The 22075-nt window shown below is 34.9% G+C and overlaps 1 long non-coding RNA gene across 1 annotated transcript; it reads right to left on the bottom strand.

Moving 5' to 3' along the window:
• Nucleotides 1-1701: 1701 nt before the first annotated feature.
• On the bottom strand, nt 1702-14810 carry LOC129264875 (uncharacterized). The gene is made up of 2 exons (XR_008584895.2): nt 14579-14810; nt 1702-5416 (listed from the first exon to the last, which is right to left on the bottom strand). It is a non-coding gene; the product is annotated as an uncharacterized LOC129264875 (long non-coding RNA).
• Between the last annotated feature and the right edge of the window lie 7265 nt (nt 14811-22075).

Consider the following 22075-nt stretch of genomic DNA (forward strand, 5'->3'; position numbering starts at 1 on the left):
ATGATCAGTGATACTTGATTATCACTAAAAATTGCCACATTTCATTAAAGGGATGCTCCGGGCCGAAAATAATATAGATAAAGAAAAATCAGGCAAACAAAACACTGAAAATTTGATAAAAATCGGACAAGGAATAACAAAGTTATAGCATTTTAAAGATTTGCATTACTAGTATTCCGGTGAAACAGTTCTGGACATGAGTTCATGCATATTCAATGAGCAAATTGATGACGTCATATCCCCACTTGTTCTTTTATATTTTCTTAAATTAAATTAGGTTTATTCAAAATTCTTTAAGAACTGAAAAAATTGGATTGACAACTGATTTAGCGCATTAGTTATTCTTTGCTGCAACTTATTTCATTATAAAGGAGACACATTATTCACACATGTATGAAAAAATGAAAGAATTATGATTTCATGTCATAACATAAGAAAAAGAAAAGTGGGGATGTGGCATCATCAGCTCATCTGATGAATATTCATGACGTGCATATAATCATTTTTTACAAAATATTGCTAAATTTTAAAATTCAATAACTTTGTTGTTACCCGATTTTTAGCATTTTGCTCTGTGAATTGTACTCTACTTGTTAAGATATATTTTCAGATAGGAGTACCCCTTTAACTATATCCATAAAATTTAAAAGTTATGAAGGCGATTCAATACATACCACCAATAAGGTCAAAGTTTGACCTTAAATGACCTTAGTCATGTGACCTGAAACTCGTGGAAGATGTTAAGTGATACTTGATTACTCTTATGTCCAAATTTCAAGAACTAGATCCATAAACATTCAAAGTTATGATGGCAAATCGACAAATACCCCCAACATGGCTAAAGTTCATTGACGACAAATGACCTCTGACCTTAGTCATGTGACCTGAAACTCACAGGAAGTTCAGTGACACTAATTACTCTTATGTCTAAGTTTCATGAACTAAATACATTCCTCTTACTTGGCTTTAGTTCATAGACCCTATATGACCTTTGACCTTGGTTATATGACCTGAAACCCAGGCAGGATGTTGAGTTATACTTGATTACCCGTATGTCCAAGTTTCAGAAACTTGGTCCATATACTTTCTAAGTTATGACATTTCAAAAACTTAACCTTAGGTTAAGATTTCAACGTTGACGACGACGCCGCCACCGCCGTCAGAAAGTGGCGCCTATAGTCTTCTATGCAGGCGAGACAAAAAATAAAATGCATCCATCTCAAAGCATTATCAATACAGCTCACATTTTCAAGGCGGTAAAGATTCAACGACTAATTTCAATTTATTATGCTCCTTTACTATAGAATTTCTTACTCATCTGTCTCAGTTAATGAATAATAGTTTAAAAACAGTTCCTCAAAGTGAGTTGATGCATCCGATTCATTAAAACATTTACATTGTAATACTTGTATTCACACTTTTTTCCGCTTGCCTGAGAATCATAAATTCCATTTTTTTTTCTTTCATTTAGATAGAAGCATTCAGAACAAAAAAAAAACATTGCTTCACCCGACAATTCACCATCATCTCTTTAAAAAAATCACCTTCAACTCCAAAATCAAAGGAAAGTCCCGTGATATTAAAGTACTGTCATAGAAATACCAATCTCCAATTTTCGCTTCGAACACCAGGGCATAGAAAATAAACCATCCACACAAATTACCCCCAAAGACATAATGGAATAATTACAACAAGAACGAAATATTTTTTGTTGATTAATTCAAACATTTTAATTTACAAGTCTTTTTCTGTTCATATATCAAACAATTTATCCTTTCAAACGATCATTACATTATGTTAATATTTACACATTCAAAAAACCTTAATATGAACGCTTATTTAGAGAAATACCACACTGTGTTATATATCTTTTCTAAATTCTTTTGTTTATTTTAATGGCAAAGATGCTGAAATAACCAAGTTTCTTACATGAGTTGATGCAACTCTTAAAGATTCATTACAACCAGAATAAATAAAACCAAACACAGAGAAATTATCTAAAGCAAAACCCATGCCATCACAATCATTTCATCAAGTTTTATCATATAATTTCAGAAGTTAATTTTTTTTACATTTGTTTAGGTCACTTACTTTTTTTGTAGCCATGGAAATGATGCCGAATGGGATTTTTCAATGAGATCTGTCATGTCATATCTGTGTAAGTCTTAGGGGTGGTGCAATATAAAAAACAGTTTTATTTCACCTAAATTTACTGGAAAATCAGGAGTCATATCAAAAGTAGGACATGATAAAATGTTATAAAAGAAAATAGAAATAACATTTCAGATGGTGTTTTTAAAATATTTTAAATGTGTTCATTTGTCATGGTTTGGTGAAGAAGTGAAATAAATTGAAGCACATTTGTGATACACAATCTACTACCTTTTTTTGTCAACAGAAGAGTCATTTACAACCACAAACCTCAATTTGTTCATATTTTACTTATTTTCAATTATTTTAAAAACAGGAAAGATAACTCTTCAGTAAATAAAAAATACAAAGGCATGTCACACATTGTAAAATTCGCAGCATGATTGTGACAAAAAATAATTAAAAACCATAGAAAAGTTTGGAATGTTCTAATACAAGTTCTACTTCAACTGTTTCCTTTTCTTGTGTCATATTTCTGCATGTCCCCAAATGTATATTCAAGAGTGAACAATAATCAATCTAAAACTCATATAATTTGCGTGAAGATAACAATACTACCTCACATTTCCCCAAATAAGCCCTTTGGTTTTCATGAGCTAGCATTCCATCAGGCCTTGCATAACATTGTGCTATCATCATGTCATCCTTCTCCAATCTTTTATAGTGAGCATCTGTGAGAACATGAGGGTTGTATTAATGAAAAGGGCAATTTCTGCGAGCAAGAGGTTTGGATACTAAACCTTAACTATTTGGCATGTTCCTGTTATCGACTGAACACCTCATCTTTGAGATGTCATCACTCCACCAAATGCTCTCAGATATGAAAAAGTTGCTACTCTTCATAACAAGTCTACCGTGTTTACACGCTGCATTGGCTTGCGATGCAGAATCTGCTTTGGGTTAATATCTTGCATCGCATTTACACGCTGTCAGAGCTCGCGGTGCAGAATCGGCTCACGGGGCAAAAACACAGATCAGTGGATGAAATATCCGCGCACCAACAACATACGTCATAATAAAGACAACGCTGGATCCGGGCACTTACAAGTACGTCATAATGATAAAGTAATTAAAACACGCGCCAATTGCCGATGCAGAATCGGCTTTGTGTTTACACATAGAAAAAAACTGATTCTGCATCAGCTCGCAGTTCTGATCCTACTATTTTGTTGGTGCAAAATTGCCGATTCTGCACCGTGAGCCAATGCAAGTTAATCACGTTTACATGCAACAAAAAAGCTGATTCTGCGTGTAAACACAGTAAATATCAATTAACATTTTTTGGTCATTGCAAAGAACATACCCTTACAATCAGAAGAGCAAACTGTTTTAGTTAAAAATTCATCATCAGCAACTATAAATGAAATTACAAAAGAACAAAGAAAAAATACCCTAACTTAATTCATATATGGATAGAAAAAAGACAGCACATTGTGAATCAATAAATCGTCTAATAGTAATACACATCCTATGATTGATGAAAGTTCCATCACCAGTCTGTTCAGGGTTAAGCAAAGTTTTGCAGCTCTGTCCAACCTTAAATCAAATTAGATTTCAGAATCTAACTCTACTTTTAAACACAATGAATAGTGTACATGTATAAGGTGTGATAAATGTTTTATCTGTATATCAGTTTGCATGAATGGATTTCTAGATCTAGGTTTTGGGAAAAGTGTCAAAGGTATAAATGGTTTATAGAACTTTTTTTTCTCACTATAAACCAAAAAAAAAAATGAAACCTCAACTGAAATAAAAAGGCATGACATACTAATAAAGTGAGTTAAAAACATTCCAAAATATCAAATAGTTTGGTGCTCTCATGCAGTAGTAAATTTGCTACTACTGAAATTTAGTTCTGGTGGGTTTGGCCGAGTGACTCTTCCCGATATGTATCATGTCTCTTTCATGAAATATTTCTTTCAACATGGCAGATTAAAACGAAATATAAAAATACAATCATCTTTGCTCAAGTTAACTCTGTATAGGATTTGTCTAAGTCATCTTAATACTCAGGATTCCTACCCAATATATCTCATAAAAACAAATTTTTTTTCCTCAATAGAAGCTATTTCTGTAGTCCCATATGATTTGACAAGCAAAATATTAAGCATACTAGGGGTGTTGCATGAAGCTGTTTGTATAAAGTGACACAAGACTTTCTGCACAACATTGGCACCTTTCTTAAAGAATATGTTACCCAGAATGTCCGATTTTAAGAGAATGCAAATGAATTTTCAACAACCCTTATCAAGTTTTGACAATGATAAAACTACATTCAAACGGGTGGTAACAAAACCAATTTTAACATACATTGGTCTGATTTAAAGTTCAGTTGATGGGAGTCACTATGGCTGAGAACCTGGTGGGTGTTTCATAAAGCTGTTCGTAAGTTTAGAGCGACTTTAACGACTGGTGAGTGGTGATCCTTTCTTGTGGAAAATGGTATATTCATTGGCGATGGTTTAAGCGCGTAAGAAAGGTTCACCAGTCGTTCTTATAGTCATTCTTAACTTACGAACAGCTTTATGTAACAGCCCCCTGATTTGGTGCCTGGTCGCCTGTCATGCACCCAGACTTGCGTAACTTACGAACAACTTCATGAAACACCTTCATGAGGACCATTTCATGAAGCATATTTTGAATGTTTTATTCACTGATAAATATGCTCTCAGCCAATAAGAAACAGGTATTGCAGGAGCTTATAAAAGCTCTAAGCAAATTTAATTAAGAAATAACTTCATGAAATGCTACCCATATCTCTATGAACAGAGAAATTTCATACTTTCAAACCTGGATGTACTGCTCTATGTTTAAACTAGAGGAGACCGAAGGCATTTCAGTAGTTTATAACAGATGGTGAAAATCACTGAGTTGTTTCATGAAACACTGCCAGGTTATTATTCATGAATGATGAAATTTAGAGAAATGTCATCACATTCTTAAAACTGGGTACATTGCTCCAGCTTTGGTAATGCTAAAGAACTTCAAAACTATCCATTACGAGAGCTTATAGCAGTTGCAAGCGAAAAAAGGTCACTTCATGGATATTATTAAAGAAATATGGAGAAACAATAATTAGATACTCAAAGTCTAGGGGCACTAGTCCAGCTGTGCTTCTACCACAGGAGAGCTTCGAAGCCAGATGAAGATTGGATGATGATGGTTTTAGTGATGCCTGTATCGGTATCATCATGATGGCATCTTAGTATCTCCTTTGGGAGTATCCAGGAGGTTTGGGGTATCCTCCACCTCCCTGGTTTCCACCCTGGAGGGGGAAAGGGGGTAACAGGGATAGAGGGGGTAAGAGAAGTATAAGAAATGAAGGAGACAATTGGGTTGGATGAGGGTAAACATGGATGGAAGGGTGTAAAGCAGGGGTGACCAATTGATGGAAGGGGTGCAAATCAATATGGTGGGATTTGATGGAGAAAAATATGTAAAGGATTTTAATGGAAAAGTGCATGGTAAAGGATATGGGATAAAACAAAAAGAAAGAAAGGAAGGAATAAACAAAGAAATATGGAAAATGAGAGGAAAAGAGGTTGTGGGGAGGAGAGAGTGTATGAAAAAAGAGAAAAATAAATTTAATTCAGTTTATCAAATGTATATAATAACTTCACATATTAAAGTTAATTTTGACACAAAGAAGGAAAACTGATGTAACGAGCGTTATGGTAAATATTGCTATATATAAGACAAGAAAGCTTTGTGAATTCATACATCAAAATCTAAAATGAATTCAATTAATCTTTGTATTCTTAACCGCACTTTGAAAAATACCAGTTTGTCAGAAGAAAGTGTAATATGAAACCGATTCAAAGCTATCAATCATCAACCACAGTCTATAAGTTTTTTCTGTAGAATGAAACCAGGAAACACCATTTGTTCAAATACAAAACTGATCTCTAACCTGAAGTTTCATAAGTGACTAATGGAAAGTGGCATATTCAAACCATAAAATAATTCATTATGAATAAATTGTATAGAAGAGAAATATCAATAAAGGGTATACCATTTATCATAAAACAAGTGACCACTTCAAGCAACAATTCAATTACTTCATTCAATGCTGCTGAAACATGAAATATAATTCAATTTTGTTTGAGAAGAAAATGACCAAATATTAATTAAAATCATACTGTATTAGTTTAATTGTATTTCAAATAAATCATAAAAAATGCAGATGAATCAAACACAATAATTCACATATACATTCATGTGTAAAAAAGAATATTCTAACTGTTTTAGGTCAAGTGAATGCTCATCTCTGTTAGTCTCTCTCACTCACACATACACTCTTCCAACTCTCTTTCTTTCTATTTTTTTTTGCATAATATCATTTTTGCATTATACAATTTATAAGCACCTTAAGCATTCAAACAAAATCAGATACGGCGCTTTAAAATCATATTTTTAATTTTTAATTATATTTGATATCACTATAAATGTATGAAAACCACTTCCAAGTAGAAGTTGAGATAAGTCAAGGATAAGGCAGGAAAGAGAAATATGAAAAACTGCACAAAGTCTTTGTTCTTGATGTATAGTGAAATAAACCATAGACCAAACTTGCAAGTGACATTTAAAAGGCAAAAAAAATATATAGAACAGAGAGACCCACAAAGTGGTGGACTCCTCTTTGGTTAAAATAAACTAGAAACCAAAATTGGAGGTGAAAATGAAAAGGCAGGAAAATATGGAACGGAGGCAGGCAAGCGAGATAGTGGTCTCCCTCATGGTTGAAGACAAGACAAGACAGCTATGTAAACATAGAGAGAGCCTCACTGCAAACTAAACCAAATTCAAACCCATGTACAATCCACAATACCATAATTACTATTTCCACCCTAAATCATTGGTGTGCAAATACTAGGCTGGGAGCTATTTCCAACTATATCTTTTTATTTTACACATCCATACATGTTGATTTATGACTATGGCTTCGTATTCAAGCTTAGAATCTTATTAAATGCAGCCAGCTAGTTAAACACATTGCATGAAATAAGGAATTTCGGGTGAATAGCACACATCAAATGGCACAAAGTGAAATTGGAAGTTCACTTTGCAACATGATTGATTAATAGACTGGGGGTGATAATTATAAACTTTTACATGAGAAAATGCATGGAATATATCAATATAAATTGTCAAATAAAAAAGAAGTGAAAGCCTTGAAGTAAAACTTCTATGATACTCCTACATATTTTGTACACCAAATCAGTTCAGCAAAGTTGTGTGAAAAAAGAGGTTACACCCCCTCCCCCCTAAAAAAAATAAAAAATAAAAAACAAGAAAAAAAACAGAAAGAGAGAAAAGTAGACATTAGAGAGAGAGTAAATATGAAATCATAAGACATGGAAGAGTGAGTGAGAGAGAGAAGAAACAAGAAGTGAGATAATGAAAAAGAGAACAGGAGAGATGGAGAGATAGGAAAAAAAAAGTAAAAACAAGAGAAAGGGGGGGGGGGATAATTTAAAATGTCCAAATTTGGTATCTGAAAATCCAATCTATGATATCATTTATAACAAATAATTTGCATTTCAATTTCTTGTGCCATAACTTGAAAATTTGATTAAGCATCCACCTATACAGTGCGTATCAAAAAAAAGTTTACACTTTGAAAAAGCCCTGGGAATTCATAAATATAAATACAACATGTGGGTAATTTTTTCACATATCATTTTAAGTTTGGGTCTCATCTATCCAATGAAAGTAAAAGTTTTGACAGAATGTTACACTTGAGTGAGCACTGTCCATTTTTGTAAAGCTCGCAGAAATCTGTTTACGCAGAAATGCTCGTTTTCACGCTGCGTCAAGGGGAAAGGGCGAAATCAAACTTACCCTGCGAAACATTTCTCATACATTTCCCTTGCACTTTTAGTCAATTGAAATAAAACGGATACATTCAAGCATTTTTTAACAATTTTGCCACCCAAATTGAAATTTCAACATTTAGTAAGCGCAACTTTACCCTTTTGTGCCAGCTGGATCTGAGGACATAACTGAACCTTAACAACAGTTTATATCAAACATCTCCAGCATTTTTTCACTGAGTTTTTATCATTTAAAGTGGGTTTACATTTCATTTTTCATGTAATACTTGTTTCTCCACACTTTTCCCAAGCTTGACAATGATTAACAAAATTAAAATCAAGCCTAAGCCATTTCATGTAAATCACAGCTCAGTGCAAAGCAAATATCGTCTCGATGGCCTCGGTGTGTGGGGGAGTGGGGTGGGGCGCAATGCACTCTTCGAAGTGTTTTGGGCAAGGAAACAAGTTTAACAAGGTTAAAGATATCTTCAAATCAATTTTACTAGCTAAATTCCATGTTTTCTTCATGATTAAGGTCTACTTTTATTTGCATAACTATTTCAAAGTTCTGCGAAAATCATTTTTCACGACATTTTCAAAAGTAAGTGGTGCTCGCTCAAGCGGAAATATTTTTCGACAGTTATATCGTCATTTGCTTAAATGGATCTGTACCAATGTTAAAATGTGGACAAATCTTCAGGATATTACGTATAATTTTACAGGATTTTTTCAAAGTGTAAACTTTTTTTTGATATGCACTGTAGAATGATACCTTTAAAAAATCAAACATTCCAAATATATATCGGTAATTAAATTTCCAATGATGGGATGATTCACAAGTTTTAATATTGAATTTCAAAACTGCATCATGCAAACATATCTCACTGCTTTCCTAAAAATCTATTGAATATTTATTTAAACTTAAGGAAAATATGATTCACACATACTGAGAATTTCTTATTGGCTCGAGGGGACTGGGATGCGAGGAAGGGATTGACTTCATTTTCCCTTTTTTTTTCTTTGGTTGGCAGAGCAATCAAGAAAATATCACACTCCTGGGCAAAATAGTCTAATAGGGTGAGCCCACGTGCACAACATTTACATGAAAAACAAAATGGAAAGTTGTATAACGACTAAACCCTGGAATAAAAGATTTTGGTTAGATCGGGGGCGCTCCCCACGTGGTATTAGCCGTGAATTTGATCTCCTGGAAGTGGGATTCCATTACAAGACCCCCCTCAGGAATCAGTACAGCCGTCGGCTCACAGTCCCAATGTTTGCAAATCGTCTTTGTACCAGTCCAGGCACACAATAGGCTCTGGCTTTTGTCGCGGTTCCGTGCTGCGGGGGCGCGACATCTGATACGGGAGCCCGTTGCACTGGAAGGGTACGATGCTAGTGGCGAGGACTGCAGAGAGAATGACATCTCAATCGCCCAATCTTTTAACAGTTATCAGGTTAGGCTTTTTTTCCTTGCTTTGGGAAGAGTTTGAGAGAAATAGTGTGATGTGCTTGAATGAAAGTCAATGGCTTATGCATACAATCTCTTGTGATAAGTAGAGGAATACAAAGACTGAATAATTACTTAAACCACCTCAGCTGCACTTGAAGCACAGGCAAACTGATCAGGACCTATGACTTGGCAAATTTGAAATTCCAACAAGGAGTACACCTCACACCAGGACAGAGTGCTGCACTGCTGGGATGCTAATGGCAGCATTTTAGATACTTTCAATTCATTGATGAATCTTTTGAAGAAGTACCCAACAGTGCAGAACAAGACCAAGGGTCCCCCAATCAGTCAGTCACTCCCGACGTTTTCACGCTTCATCTCATGAAGCATTGGCCACTCTGACATAAATAGGCACATGAATATGCACAGGGCTGGCGTGGGAGATGCGTCACATGCACATAGGGCAACGGAACCCCCACAATAGCCGACTTCTTCCAGACTGAAAACCTTCAGGAAACCAGTTAGGATTAGAGACTATCGGCTTTCATCAGGGACAAGATACCCCCCTAATCATGATGGAGAGAAGTGAAAGAGGTTGAGAGGAGAAGCTTATAATGAGGCTCATAACTGACTCTCTTCAAGTTGAAGAGAACAACACCAATCCTTTGCGGCACTTCGCTCATGGCCGCAGACACTTCATCTTAATTTCTATTTTCTCTTTTCCTGCGAGCGCATGTTTTTTATGTATTATCATCAGAGTGGCCCCTACGAAGGCTGCTCATGTCAAAGGACAGAAATACCTGTTGGCTCTGCTCCTGTGGGGGTGGGGGTGATTTTTGACAAGTGGAGCTGCAAATATAGAGGGGGGGGGGTGAAAGTTGAGATACATTACCTATAGTCATGGTAGAAAGAAATAAGGAGTGTAATTACAGCAATTTGCTGGTGTAGGTTTACGGGCATAAAAGCGCTCCAGTGCCCGCTCTTGAATCTCAAGGACTTGTGGGGATGCGTAGCTAATGGCATACACAACCACAAGTACCTACTTGTGCGCTTCCTGGCAGGGGAGAGACGAAATTTCATTGGCCCCTCCAACTCGTGTGCTCGGGGATGCCCGATCTTGGCATACGCCACAGCGATTTTTTGCCCTAAAATGCTACGGCAAACCCGGGTATCATCAGTGATTACTAAATAATAAAATTTGCTCTAAATTCAAATTTAGCACTTTGAAAAAAAAATTGCCCTCTCATTTATTGAAATCAGGGGCTCAGAGCTATTCAGAATATCAGTCAGGGCAAGCTCCAAAGAAAACATTGAACTTTTCTTACGCGCCTCCATTTTATCAAGAATTGTTTATTCAAGGATGCACAGGAAATGGCACAAATTCAGCCCTCTGGATTTATCAAAACTTTACCAACAAAAAAAATACAATAACAATGGTTCAAAACCCAGAGGAAAAGTGAGATACAAATCAAGTACTGAGCTGGATGATGTTAGATCATAAATTTCAGATCAACTTGACAAATACACTCACTGTCTCGAATGATCTAAGAGTGTCATTAACAATATCTAGTTATAAAGGCCTTATTGTTGACACGAAAGCATGCAAACATGATCATATAAATCAAAGCAAGCTGACAAAACTTACATGTACTGGTATTATCCACAATGCAAATCACACGAAAGGCATACGACAAAACAAAGTTAAAGCTAATTTATTGACATTATCATAGTCTCGGTGTAATATCTATACTGCTATATCAATTTATGAAAACTGTCTGGGGTTGTTTGATTGTGCCAACTAGTAAGAACAACTTGTACATGTACATTGCAGACCACTTTCTATCACTTTTATTTACATTACATCAACTAAAGTTATTAGATATAGAGGTTGATGAAATTTCTGACTTTTAATGCACATCTTTTTTGTGCAAATTGTATTCTCTGTCAAACAAATTGACAAAATGATTCAAAATAGGGCCAATACTCACTTTATTCGAGTTTATCATAAAACTTTGATCTCACATTTTGGCACTTAAAATTTCACTTGTTCATAAAATTATAAAAAAATAAAAACTTTTAAAATGCCCTGACAATCAAACGAAAATGAATTTAAATTTAATGAATATAACTGAACTGAACGCTAAATAGAATAAAAAATATATATTTTATTTATTAAATGGAATTTGGAAGAATTGTTTTGGTTTGATCCCAGTATACTTAAATTGGTGGTTTGCATTATTCTGTATTGACTAATTTCCCCAACACTTCTCTGGTTGTAATTTTTTTTTCTTTCTTCTTCTTCACATCTGAAGTTCACATTCTGTATTACCCTCATTTCATTTATTGGCACAAAGAGAGTTTAGAACACTGTTTTAGCTATGATGTAACAAGATAATATTCACATGGGGAAACTATAAAGACAAGGAAGGTGAAATCCTGGAATCCAGTCACATAAGGACAGGACTGGTAAATCAAAGTTATTATTTAACTTCAAATTACGGCAAACTGAGCACGACACAGCTAATCGGGAAACGCTTACCCTTATATTTTACAGGGATGCGATTTGATTTCAGCCTTCTTTAAATCAGTGTGTTCAAACTTGGCTACATGACAATTAATGAAGATAAGTAGCCGGTAATTGGAGCTGAGAAGTTGAAATTAAACAGGTAGTATGCATGTATTTCTGCTGGTTGGAGTGGGCCAATAGGATGTTAATAGCTGATTAGTGTGGTTTCTATTAGATTATACATGATTAAAAGCTTCATGTATGTAACACTGTAGTCAAACCATGCAAACAATATAAGTACAAATACATCCTTGTGTATGCGCATACATATTCTGTACAATATGCATGAAATAAAATAACACCTTACTAAAAAGCAAAATTAGAAGAAAATTTAACTGATTTTTTTCTTCAAAATTTATTCCAAATGAAAAAAATGGGACCATGAAATCGGAGAATAACAATATCAGGATTATCATTTGACAGCTGTTTGCTTCTGTGTGTATAAGTGCACCACTGTGCACTACCTAAGACAAAATTGTAGAAACTTGTGTAAAACACTTTTTCAAAAGATAGTCCACAGTGCAATACACTTCCATTTTGAGCATATCCCGGATAATCATAATGCTCATTGTGATTCTACACAGATCAAAGCTGTTAATTTGAGAGGAAGTAGAATACTGAAATAAAGTTGAGAAATTGACTGTTGATTCTGTAGGTAATAGCTGTTACAACCATCTCATTAAGTGGATTGTCTGAATTTATGGAAGTTGATAAAACATTGATCAAAAGGACTGAAAATCAACATGGTGCATTTCATTGATACTTTTCTACCCTCGAATCATGGTTTTTGAAGATATTTAATTCAATTCTGGTCGGTCGTAAAAATAAACATTTCAAAATTCAAACATAACATTATGAAAATGATGCATTTTGAAAGGTGATTTGGCAAAGAGCAGAAAATAAAAGTTAAATCAAACACAACAAAGATCTAAATAGTGATTCATAAATAGTCTTTCTAGTAGTTTTCTACCAGCTTGGGCCCGAGAAACTTGATTAAATGCACCTTTAGAATAAACCACTTTTATACAAGTGTCTCCCTAGATCTTACAACCTGAATAAAAATGTTGCCCAGGCCTTAAGTCTTGGCCTTGTGCCTAAAAGTGACATCAAAGATAAATTCTAATGCGAGTTTACTTTCACACATCAAACAATAAATGATTATCAACCATGAATTAATAAGTGTGAAGTGAGAGTGCACCTTTGCTACAACAACAAAGTAAAATAATGCTCTTCGAATAGCTTGAAATGTGCCCTTATTACCAGACTTTTCTGATGTTAATGTACATTGTAAATGTCTGGCATTTAATTGTCAAATTTATTTCAAAGGTTCCCATCCTTTCTACCATTAAACAGCGCAAATCCCCACCTCTTGCATTAAGTGTGATTCTACCTTTAAAATCTTTAAAGCAGTATGCAAGTGTACTTTAGGTGATACTATCTGTGCTACTCTATCCTTGAGGTACTTTAATGTAGTATTTAGAATCCATGAAGTGCTCATTATATTTGTAATATCCTTTTGAAGTACGCTACTTCCTCCCCTCCCTCTACAACACTGAATGAAGCATGCAGTGGAAAGGCAAAGAATATGGAAACATTGTATTCAAAAGTTTAGCAATATTTTGTGAAAATAGTTAATGCACGTCATCATGAATATTCATTATTTGGGCTGATGATGTCACATCCCCACTTTCCCTTTTCTTATGTTATAACATGAAATCATAATTGTTTCACTTTTTCATACTTTTAATATATGTGAATAATGTGTCTCCTTTATAATGAAATAAGTTGCAGCAATGAATATCTAATGCACTAAATCAGTTCTCAATCCAATTTTTAAGCTCTTGGTAGAAAAAAATTTAATAAACCTAATTTCGAATAATAAAATACAAAAGAACAAGTGGGGATATGACATCATCAATTTGCTCATTGAATATTCATGAAGACATGCCTAGAACTGTTTCACCAGAATAATGCAAATCTTTTAAATGCCATAACTTTGTTATTTCTTGACCGATTTTGATCAACTTTTCAGTGTTTAGTTTGTCTGATTTTGCTTTGTTTAAATCATATTATTTTCAGCCCGGAACATCCCATTAAGTCTGATTTTAATAACATTTTCATATCCATGAACACATGATTGTTAGTATGCACCAGTCAATATGGGAAATTTCCCATTTATTTTAGGTGATCCTCATGCATTTGCCAGTGCTCAATTTGGTGCTCAATCATGCGTGTGTCAATCATGTGATGTGTTTTGATTTTAAAATGGAAAATTAATACAAACTGGAGTGATTTAAAAAAAAAACTATAAAAGAATTACAAGGTGCATATTCTTTTTAATGGTAAAATTAGTATTGAAAAAAATACTCTACACTACCAACAAGGAAAATATTAATTTTAATAAAAAATTCCTTGGATTTATTATTGTTTAGGGGTAAAGAGATATAATGAAATGAAAGAGAAAAGAAAGGCAACATGTAGAGAATTTATTCTGCAGGTATATGCTGTGCTAATTTCCTTTTCAATTCATCAATATATGCACTTTTGGAACTAGATTTTTTTTTTTTTTCATAATTTCAATCATTAATGTCTCACCTGCCAGTCCTGATTCCTATTATCTCTGTTGCCATATTGATTTCCTCCACCTCCTCGTTGGTAGCCCTGACCTTGTCTCGAGCCCCCGTAGCCCTGCTGTTGGTTATAACCACTATATCCTTGGCTGCTATGTCCCCCATAGCTCTGGGAGCGTTGATGCTGGTTCTGGTGGTACGCCTGACCCTGCGACTGCTGGTTGCGGTTCCATCCTTGATTGGACTGTTGATTTCTGGAAAAAACAAAGAAACACAAAATAGAAAGATTTCATAATCTAATAATAATATATAGCATTTATGAGGTGCCGGTTATCTAGTTGCCAATTTAATGGCGCACAATACATCACCTCGGCTTAAGCTCCAGCTGCTAAAGGCGCTTGGTGCATTCAAGGAATTAATCCTGCCGGGTGCTCTTCCACCTCACCTGGGTTGAGTGCAGCATAATGTGGGTAAATTAAAAACTTTACAAAACTTAAATTTACAAAATTTACAACTTTCTTTGATTCAACGATACAGCATCATATTGTATTTAAGGTAAATTTTGAGAACATGACAGAAGGTGAATAGGACACAAGATTCTGATAAAAATATATCTATGCATGCTTCGTCCTACATGCTATATATATACAGTGCGTCCCAGAAAAAACGAAACCGAGATTAAGCGATGATTTATCATAACTTAATCACAAATACAATAGACAAATGACCTACCAATGTAAAGCTTAGAATCTCCTCTTTCATCTGATCTTACTTAGATTATTCCCCATTCACGCATGAGTGAGCAAAAAAAATTTGAAGAAAGGATACCAAAAACTCATTTGGTATCTGAATTTCAAAAAGAAAATCACATGCCTAAAAAGTTCAATATCTGCTCTTTTATTTGATACCTTAATCACAAAAAATGGTCAAGAAGTAAAAAAGTTATGTTCCCTCGAAACAGTGCTAGTAATTCCATAATTTCATTAAATAAACGTGTTTTCACTGGTTTCCCACAGAAGCTATCGCATGGATAACAAAAGACTTAATGCATGGCTGATCGTCAACAAAACGGAGTGTCAAGTGAGTTTGAACGCTAGCCTGTAGAACCTCTTAATTTTATGAAACTATTGAAATTCAAGCCTTATTTCAAATAACCAGAACTTTGTCATTTCTTGACCATTTTCTGTAACTGAGGTATCAAATTAAAGAGCAGATATTGAACTTTTAAAAAATGTGGTTTTCTTTTTGAAACCCAGATACAGCCTGCCAAATGACTTTTTGGTATCCCCTCTTTAAATTGTTTTTGCTCACTCATGCGTGAATTAGAAATAATCTAAGTAATTTCAGATGAAAGAGGAGATTCTAAGCTTTACAGTGGTAGGTCATTTGTCTATTGTATTTGTGATTAAGTTATGATAAATCATCGATAAATCTCGGTTTCGTTTTTTCTGGGACGCACTGTATATAGACTAAGATTGGCTTAGTAATTATTGCATATATTTTTTATTGATAAATATACATGTCATTTTTGTACTTTTAAGGCACACAGAGAGAGTCTTGTCTATAAGCACTTTATTAATCAATCTTTATCATTTCTAATTTTCTATTTTCTAGAATGTACTTCATTTTGATTCAAAATAAAGTATTTGAAATGTCAATTTTTAATGCCACAATATTTAAAGGTCAAGTCCACCCCAGAAAAATATTGATTAGAATAAACAGAGAAAAATCTAACTAGCATAACACTGAAAATTTCATCAAAATCGGATGTAAAATAAGAAAGCTATGGCATTTTAAAGTTTCACTTATTTTTTTCACAAAACAGTGATATGCACAACTCAGTGACATGCAAATGAGTCAGTAGATGATGTCTATCACTCACTATTTCTTTTGTTTTTTATTGTTCGAACTATACAATATTTCATTATTTACAGATTTGACAATAAGGTCCAACTTGACTGAACCATATAGTATTAAACAATGCTTATTATATATTTCATATAACAAAATACAAAAGAAATAGTGTGGATGACGTCACCAGTCTCCTCATTTGCATACCAACCAGGTTGTACATATAACTGTTTTGTGAAATTAATCAAAACTTTAAAATGTCATAACTTTCTTATTTTACATCCGCTTTCGATGAAATTTTCAGTGTTATGCTTGTTGGATTTTTCTCTTTTTATTCAAATCAACTTTTGTTGGGGTGGACTTGTCCTTTAAAGCTGAATAAAGGCTAACAAATGACACATGAGTACACCAGTTATATAAATTGAAGAATTATATCCAAAACATTATTAGTCAAACACATTTCAGATACAGTATACAGCAAATGAAAGTACATGTATCACCCTTGGTGACAAAAATGCATGAGAAAAGATATAATAAAAAAAATACAAACAAAATTGCTAGTAAAGAACACAGAGATGTTTCAGAATCTAGAATGGGTTATTTCTTGGGAAGCTGCATGAAAATAAACATAAGATGGTAAACACCATCATAAAAGAAAAATATGAATATTTGTACTAAAACGTATTGCAGTAGCTCAGAGCTTTGAGCATTTACTGAAATATGAGCATTCAAACAATTAGTGAGCACAATATAAAGCAGAGAGAAAGAAAGAGAGAGAGAAAAAAAAGGAAGAGATAAAGACAAAACATTTGTCATCAATACTGGTGCTTAAAATTGCCTTGAGTCATTCTACTTTCTCTCTGCCCTGCCCTTCTTCCCATCCCCATGGCAACAGGGCTGAAAGCCGATATTGGGCGCCAGGACTAGGGCCTCTTCAAGCCACTTCACTGCAGAAAATTTCAAGGTTCAGTTCTACCAACCAGCAAAATATTCTCCTTCTCTTGGGCCAAGTGAGCGCACACTTGCCGCCGCGTTTTGAGTTCAAACAGTTTCCTGCACAGTTTAGGGTATAACTATGAGCAATATGAATCTGCTATGGAATTTAATGCAATAAAAACAATGACAATGGCAGTAGGATTTGAATTTAATTTCTTTTATGGGGACAGAGACTAACCAGGGTAAAACCAATATAAGGCATTTGCATTGAATATTATGCCTACTCTGACTATGATACAATAGTTGTATCATTTGTAAGTTTTAACAGAATAAATGCCATCATATATATTAAGTCATCAACGGTCAAACAGAAAATGTGAAGTTAAAGAAGCAAATCATTTGCCACAGAGAAGTACTGGGGAATACTGAAAAAGATATCATCAATATCACAAATTAAAATATGACATAGAAAACAAAACCAGAGGTACAAAGAGCAAGAGCAAAAGAGAAATATATATATATTTGTGTTAGATAGATATCGTGATAGAGGAAGGATATACTGAAAATATTTACACTTTCAAGAAAAGAAAAAAAAATCAAGCATTTAGATGGGTAGTCCCTTCACCAGCTGTACTTTTAACCCTCTAACATTTCACCACCTGTGTCTTTAATGACTAAATCTATATAAAAGGGCATTTAAAGCCAAAGTCTGTTATCCTAGTGGTAAACCAACAATTTTAAGTGAAAACCTATACATAAAAAAATCAGGGTAAGCTATGCTCACATTACAATGTTAAGTTCTGGCAAAGTAAAAACTAACTGTCTTCTTTAGCAACCACCTGTTTAGAAGGGCCACCTGCGGATACAAAGTAATTTTTCCTTGAATGGTATTACCAATTGAAATGTATTATAGGAACCTGTCTAAGAAAGACGACCTACTCATAAAGACCATAGCTGGAATTTATCTTTAAAATGCGTTAATTGCATCGAATAAAAAAAACTAAAACAGAAAGAACACCTGGTAGTTGAGTACCTTTGGAAGAAGTATCTATTACATATTGGTAACCCTCAATTAGATCAATAACTTCAATATGCATTCTCAAAGAGGGTTAAAAACAAAACAATACAACAACCTCCAACATGAAACCGAACAACTAACAATAACTTAAAAATACCATGAACTTTGGTAACTAATGCCTTTTGGAAATGCAAGCAAATGTCAAGTATTTTACAATAACAATTAGTTACAAATACAGGGTGCTACATAAGCACTTGCCCGATTGCCCGGGGCAAGTAAACGTTAGAGTCGGGCAAGTGTTTTGAAGTAAAGACCAAAACTACTTGCCCGAATAGGGCAAACAAAATTCTCACAGTAGAATGACAAAAATTTGGGTCGATATATTGTGATATTGACCCTAATTTTGCTCATGGAAGGCAAGATAAAATCACTTTAGAAAAATAAATGCAATAACAAGGTAGATAAGTTCATGTCAAAAGAGAGAAAAAGGTCAATGGTTTATAAAACTGCAAAACTTTCTTTTGAAGAGGTAAACTTTTTTTTTCAAGGATTTTTTCGGGCAAGTGAAATAGATTTTTGGGCAAGTATATTCCAACTATTAAAAAATGTCCTTGCCCAACCGGGCAAGTGCTTCTAAAAAGTTATGTAGCACCCTGCAAATATCCTTTAAAATTTCTACAATAGTATTAGTTTTACAATAGAAGACTTGACAAGACAAGGAGAAAAGCTGTTGTAATTTGAGAGGCAAAGAACATATAGCAACTCATTGTAAAGTCCATCCTTCACAAACAAAATACACTTGATAAACTGCATTTTCTTGTAACCTGGGAACACAATAGCCCTTTTCCTTTCCTTCTTCCTGAAGTTCCATGATGAGGTTTGTGCCCAGTTTGATTCTGATTTCCCCACCTCCTAGGTACCCACCATCCGACTTGCGTCCTATACCATAGTTGCCATGGCAACTGTATTGAAAGGAGATAGTGGCTCACTGCACGAGGACCACTTCAGTTGAAGCGTGAGACGAATGTAAGGGTTCCGATCCCTGGCCAGCATCGCTATGCCCGAGAATAGCTTGGGGGAAGTGTATACCATAAAGCAGTGAAAAAAAACGAGGGTATACGACCTCCAGTGAGAGAGCTTGAGATAGTTGGGGTAGTATTGCAAATTTAATTGCACATACATGTATAATCTCTAAACTGTGTGATGGCTCTATCTACTCTATTCTTTAGAAGCAATAATAATAATAAAAAAGAGGATAATTTCACTAAATACAACACTGCATTGTGACCATTGTAAATATACCAACTTACAACTAGGCACATAGTCATAAGTTAGAATTGTGGTCTTGCTTGAGCAGGAATCATCCACACGTTTTTTCATTAAAGTTGAATTAAGAAGGGGGTGAGTTTCCATAAATATAGGTTCTAAATACAATATATAGTATATATAAGTTGTTCAAACACATAGCATGTCACAATAATCCTCTGCCTTCTCGATATTTTGCTTTGAAAGTCTATGAAATTAGCCACCTGTCAGAGCCCGAGAGACGAGTGTACAGAAAAGTCACTCGGAGTGTGACGTCACCGGGGGGAATTTAGTATAAGAGGTGCCTGAATGTCATACAGAAATGCTATGCAGAGAGAGAAAGATATTTTACAATTTTTTTTCAAAGCAACTCAAATCAAACAAATAGGACTGATATGTACAAATCTTTACTTTCCCTGTATAAAAAACAGTATGAATAACCACCATGAACTCTTCAATCATGATGTAAGATAGCAAACAGTGAGTTATTGAATGATATTTTCAATATATATTTTCAATATATGTTCAATCAAGTGAGTAGCTGGAAAGTAATTCCGGCGGCTAGCTCAGCGCGCGCTGAACGCATAATACTAGTACACACAACACCCAGGCATTGAGTGTACTGTTTTGGTCTGGTATGTCGACTTAGTTCATGGCCGTGTAGCGATCCCCTGGCGTTTTTTCTTCTTTTCTTTTGTCTTTGACTCCACTTTTATATCCTCTGGATCATTTCCACTCATAGCTCATTCCACAGAACAATCTTGAACCAAACGTATAGTATTCTTTCTCGGCCTTCTGAGTTGTTTTCTATATTTAATTACGCTAGGGGTCACCGTCACACATACAAACGCAATTCGGAAGTGAGTTGAAGACAGAAAGATATATAGTAATTAGTATACATCTCTATGGTTGAAGACAACAAGAACGGTACGGTAGCTCGACAGCTAGCTGCGCCGGAGCGGGCGGCCGGTCGGCACAAAGCAATTCCGCAACCAACTGTGTTTTTTTGCAAGAGCCGCGTCACACGCGAATAAATATGTCATAATAACACGTCTGCTACGTTATCGACTGGTGAGAAGATCTCGATCAAATTTCATATTATTCACCTTGAAATTATTCCTTTAGGGTCTATGGTATCATTCTGAGGGAATTCACATATTTGGAATAATAGTACGGCCACAAATATTTTAATAATTTCCTCTTTGCAAGTTCTATGGCTCGCAGATACAACTTCAACTGCAGTTATTCCATATGAACGAGTACGTGCATAGTACACAAAACGGCACTGCCTTGATTACTACACCGGGACCGAATACCCCCCGGTGACGTCACACTCAAAGAACACCCGTCTCGGTAGGCATTGCAGGAGCGAACTCAGGGAAAATGGGTAGGGATAAATCGTTCAAATTCACTATTTTGAAAAAAGAAAATGGGGGGTCGAATCACCTATTAGTGTTTGGGGGGATGTAAGGTTGCTATTAATGTAAATATCTCAATATTTGGAATCGTCTTCTTAATTCAACTTTAACAATCTTCACATTTCATCAGACAAAGAAAAGAATGCAGGGAAAAAAGCTATGAAAAAACAGAAAATGCTCATGATAAAGGGTTTCGATGAACTAAAGTTGTTTCAAATTTTAACACTGAATCCCCTCTTACAATAGATATGAATCAAAGTTAAGGTGAGGGCTTCTCTACTGTTTATTTGTCACATGTAACGACTCATGGTCACAATTATGGCAGTATGCGTAATAAAAACATGACCTACGCTATAAAATTCATGAATTTCAATCCATATGCATCTCAAATTACCAATGAACTTAATTCAATGTTAAAGGTGAAATTTTTGAAAATATCCAAGAAACACTACATAATTGAAATCTAATTTAAATCGAGAGGGAGAGGGAAGGGGCAGAGATCTACAAGACTGACAAAAGGAGATAGATAGACAGAGACAGGAAGGGGGAAGAGTAGGAGAGAAACAGAGAGAGAGAAGAAAGTACCAAAGATGACTGAGAGGACAGAAAGAAGAGAGAGAGAGAGAGAGGGTGGGACTTATATGCACCATGCTATCTACTTAAGATGTTAAACTATCAAGATTGTGTAAAAGAGATGTGATAGTCTTCTTCTATCATGAATTTTGAAAACATGTAAAGAAACAATTTGATGACATACAAAAAAAAAACTTTCTCGAGGAACAGGCTGGAAATAATCACAAAAGCAAATCTGGTGGGAATGGGTTCATTGGGACCAGGGGCAAATCCAGGATTTTCCAAAGGAGGGGGGGGGGGCACATTTTTCCCCGAGTAAAAATTTGAAAAGCAAAAAAAAAGGGGGCACACACTTCTGTTTTAACGGCATTTTTACTTTACAAAGTTCAAGTGTGCCTCTCAAGGGGGGGGGGGGGGCATG

This window comes from Lytechinus pictus, chromosome 7 (assembly GCF_037042905.1).
Source record: "Lytechinus pictus isolate F3 Inbred chromosome 7, Lp3.0, whole genome shotgun sequence".
NCBI classification, from domain to species: Eukaryota; Metazoa; Echinodermata; class Echinoidea; order Temnopleuroida; family Toxopneustidae; genus Lytechinus; species Lytechinus pictus.